Source organism: Rhinolophus ferrumequinum, assembly GCF_004115265.2.
Source record: "Rhinolophus ferrumequinum isolate MPI-CBG mRhiFer1 chromosome 13 unlocalized genomic scaffold, mRhiFer1_v1.p Super_scaffold_3, whole genome shotgun sequence".
Taxonomy (NCBI): Eukaryota; Metazoa; Chordata; class Mammalia; order Chiroptera; family Rhinolophidae; genus Rhinolophus; species Rhinolophus ferrumequinum.
Genome location: NW_022680356.1, coordinates 2422354 through 2426683, shown reverse-complemented (window position 1 = coordinate 2426683; position 4330 = coordinate 2422354). Strand labels below are relative to the sequence as shown.

Genomic DNA, 4330 nt, shown 5'->3' with positions numbered 1-4330 from the left:
TCCAGACTACCAGCTCTTTTTGTACTTCTCTTGGCTTGAGCGCCACTGGGCCACAGAGTTTCCAGGAGTTGTCCCCAGCTCTTCTGGTCAGATGGGTGGGAAGGCTCTCTCCATAGCGGGTGGGTCTATGACTCAGCTCCTTGCCTGGGCATGGGCAACCCAGGCTCTAGGGCTGGGAAAACTCCTCATTTGAGGATTGAGTCAGGCAGGTCTGCACCTGCTGAGCTCCCGGTCAGAGTACGCCCCCGACTTGGTTCTGCAGAGGAGCACAGCCTCTGGTTGGGGTTCCTACTTGGGCACTAAAGGTATTAACTCAGCCTGCCAAGACCCATGTGCGCGTTGTAGCAAGTTCCTCCCCTCCTTCTCCATCAGTCAGATGCCCCTGCAATCCCCCTGGGGCAAGGTCAGAGTAGGGGCTCCCACAAAGCAATCCACAATGCTGGGGGTGCTGGTTGACCCTCTGGGCCCTATTTTCCCACTTGAGGAATCAGAGGCTCAAGGGAGACCTCATGAGGTGTTGTGCAGGCCTCGGGGAGGGGCAATGCTGCTTCTCTTCCCTTGTAATACAATCTGTCTTGGTCTGAGGTGCAAGGGAGGGCTTCAGCCTCACTCCCATATTCTAGGACTCTTTCAGTGGTATCTTGTGGTATCTTGAATAAATGTTAATTGTTCTTCTTGTTTGGGGAGCAAAGTCAGGAATGACCTGTGTTGCCATCTTGGTGACGTCACCCTCAGAAACGTAGCTTTATAAGTGGCTAAGAGATCAAGTCACTACTAGGAGTGGACACATGCAGCATGTGGTCCCATGGAGCAAGGCTGAGGGAACAGAGATCTTAGGAATAGGAGGAGGAGTAGGCAGAGAAGGGAGACAGGCAGGGCCTCAGCTGGGCATGGCCAGGCCATGCTAGAGCCCTCTGTTGGGGTCCCTGAGCCACCTGAAGCAGCTCTATTGGCCAAACCTCCTTTTCTCATTCCAGGATCCTCTAGAAGGAATGCGGAGGCCTCAAGGACATAGAGCCTGAACACAGACAGTGTTTGGAAGAAGTAAGGACAACAGGTCCCTAAAATGAGGGCAAAATGTTGAAAGATCTAGGATTAGAAAGGTCAGTAGCAATGGGAGCCCTGGGCTTAAATGCTGGCTCTCGTAACCCAGTGTGTGCCCCTGGGCCAAGTAGGTGGCTTCCAAGCCTCAGTTTTTGTCTGAAAAATGAAAGTAGTAAGAATGTTTCAAGCCTGCTTTGAAGATCAAATAAGGTAATGTTGGTGGAAGCAATTTTTATACTGAAAATTGGTTATTCTTTTGTATGTTATTATTTTCAGTTTTGCCTGGGGCCAGCTTTGTCTCTTCATATTAAAATGGATCTACCGAGTGCGTTACTTACCTCGACTCTTAGCTTGTCGGGGACAGTAACTGGTATCTGGTGTCTACTCCTGTTACCTGTGCCTGCTAACCCGTAGACTTGCGTGAGTGCATCTCCAGCCACGTTGGCCAGGCTGGTGTCCAGATCAGCAATGCCTGCTGGGAGCTCTACTGCCTGGAATATGGCATCCAGCCCGATGGCCAGATGCCAAGTGACAAGACCATTGGAGGAGGAGATGACTCCTTCAACACCTTCTTCAGTGAGACAGGTGCTGGCAAGCACGTGCCCAGGGCAGTGTTTGTAGACCTGGAACTCACGGTCATTGATGAAGTTCGCACTGGCACCTACCGCCAGCTGTTCCACCCCGAGCAGCTCACCACAGGCAAGGACGATGCTGCCAACAACTATGCCCGGAGGCGCTACTCCATTGGCAAGGAGACCACTGACCTTGTCTTGGACCGAATTCGGAAGCTGGCCGACCAGTGCACAGGGCTTCAGGGCTTCCTGGTTTTCCACAGCTTTGGCGGGGGAACTGGTTCTGGGTTCACCTCCCTGCTGATGGAACGTCTCTCTGTCGATTATGGCAAGAAATCCAAGCTGGAGTTCTCCATTTACCCAGCCCCCCAGGTTTCCACAGCTGTAGTTGAGCCCTACAACTCCATCCTCACCACCCACACCACCCTGGAGCACTCTGATTGTGCCTTCATGGTTGGCAATGAGGCCATCTACGACATCTGTCATAGAAACCTCGATATTGAGCGCCCAACCTACACTAACCTTAACCGCCTTATTAGCCAGAGTGTGTCCTCCATCACTCCTTGCCCCAGATTTGATGGAGCCCTGAATGTTGACCTGACTGAATTCCAGACCAACCTGGTGCCCTATCCCCGCATCCACTTCCCTCTGGCCACATATGCCCCTGTCATCTCTGCTGAGAAAGCCTACCGTGAGCAGCTTTCTGTAGCAGAGATCACCAATGCGTGCTTTGAGCCAGCCAACCAGATGGGGAAATGTGACCCTCGCCACGGGAAATACATGGCTTGCTGCCTGTTGTGCCGTGGTGACGTGGTTCCCAAAAATGTCAATGCTGCCATTGCCACATCAAGACCAAGTGCAGCATCCAGTTTGTGGACTGGTGTCCCACTGGCTTCAAAGTTGGCATTAATTACCAGCCTCCCACTGTGGTACCTGGCGGAGTCCTGGCCAAAGTACAGCGAGCTGTGTGCCTGCTGAGCAGCACCACAGCTATCGCTGAGGCCTGGGCCCGCCTGGACCACAAGTTTGAGCTGATGTATGCCAAGCGTGCCTTTGTTCACTGGTGTGTGGGTGAGGGTATGGAGGAAGGAGAGTTTTCTGCGGCCCGTGAGGACATGGCGGCCCTTGAGAAGGATTATGAGGAGGGTGGTGTGGATTCTGTTGAAGGAGAGGGTGAGGAGGAAGGAGAGGAATACTAGTTACCATCCCTCGCATCCCTGCAACACGTCGTACTCGGAACTGCAGCTTCAAACTGGCAGGCGCTAAAGCTTTCTCAACAGATTCTCTGCTTCTACCTGCGATCATGTGTGTCTTTTTAATGTGTATCTACAAGATTTTTTCCCTCATGTCTCAAAGTAAAGGCATTGAGAAAAAAATAAATTAATTTAAAAAAATGGATCTATCTATGAATGTTTAAAACGTTTAAAATGGGGGGCTGGCCCGGTGGCTCAGGTGGTTGGAACGCTGTGCTCCTAATGTCAAGGTCCCCAATTTGATTCCCACATGGGCCAATGAGTTGTGCCCTCTACAGCTAAGGTTGTGAACAACCGCTCTCTCTGGAGCTGGGCTGCCGTGAGCTGCCGTGAGCTGCCGTGAGCGGCCCACCGACCACTGGCAACCGACTGCCTCAGCCGGAGGGAGAGCACAAGGCTCATCGTACCAGCACGGGCCAGGGAGCTGTGTCCTACACAACTAGACTGAGAAACAACGGCCTGAACCGGAGTGGGGGGGGAGGCGGAAGAGGGGAATAAAATAAATGCATACATACATACATAATTTAAAGTGGTAGTTCTCGAAAGAACAGTAAGGAGTTTGGATATTATCTTTTCAACCTCTGCAATATCCCTTTTGACAACTGGAATTCAGATGAACTAATGGGCCCAAACTCCTAGAGGAGTTGATCAAAGGAATTAAAGATCAAGTAGCAATGTCGCTACGGCCTCCTAGCACACCAGAGCTGCTGCCTTCTCACCCGTCACATCCTGACCCCAGGAGAGGGCTCACTCGGGGATCGGCTTGGCCAGAGTCCCAGCAGTAGCATTGACCAGCTCAGCTCACCTCTACCACACTCATGCCTGGCGAACCATTAATTATTTATTCATAATGCCTAATTAAAAATCAGTTCCCCAGAAGAGTAGGGTGTGAATTTTAACTGATGACAAGGCTGGCGGAGGCTAAGAAGAAATAATGTGTGTAAACAGCCAGGCAGAGGGCGGGGGCTCAACCAATATGAGTGTGAACCAAGGGCCCACATCCTCCAAATCACCACGCAGGCTCACGCACTCAGATACACGCCCATGACAGATCTGTTCTCAAAGCAAAGGGTAGCAAAGAATAACCGTGGGTGGTGGTTATGACCAGTGTGCTCTCAGCATTCATGCCTGTAGTGCTTCAACTTTGCAAAGATCTTACATTGTCAGATGGCTGAGTGGCCACAGTCTGTTCTGGGTTCAAATGTTGATGCCACCCCCTTCAGTCCGTGTGCCCTTGGCAAGTGGCTCTTTCCCTCTGGGCCTCAGTGCCCTCCTCTGTAAAATGGACATTCTCATCCCCAGGTGAGGATTCAATGACTTAATACATGTGAAGCCGCGGGCACAAACCTATGGTTTGGGAAAGGGGAGCTGGGGCCGAGCAGCTGGAGCGGGTGGCCTGGCGAGCATAGCCGCTGCGGTGCGGCTGCGCATGTCGGGACACATGGGACAGGGCTGCGTACG

At 52.1% G+C, this 4330-nt stretch overlaps 1 pseudogene; it reads left to right on the top strand.

The window, feature by feature from the left end:
* The first annotated feature begins 1363 nt into the window (after positions 1–1363).
* Positions 1364–2815, top strand: LOC117019340 (tubulin alpha-1B chain-like; annotated as a pseudogene).
* Positions 2816–4330: the final 1515 nt, after the last annotated feature.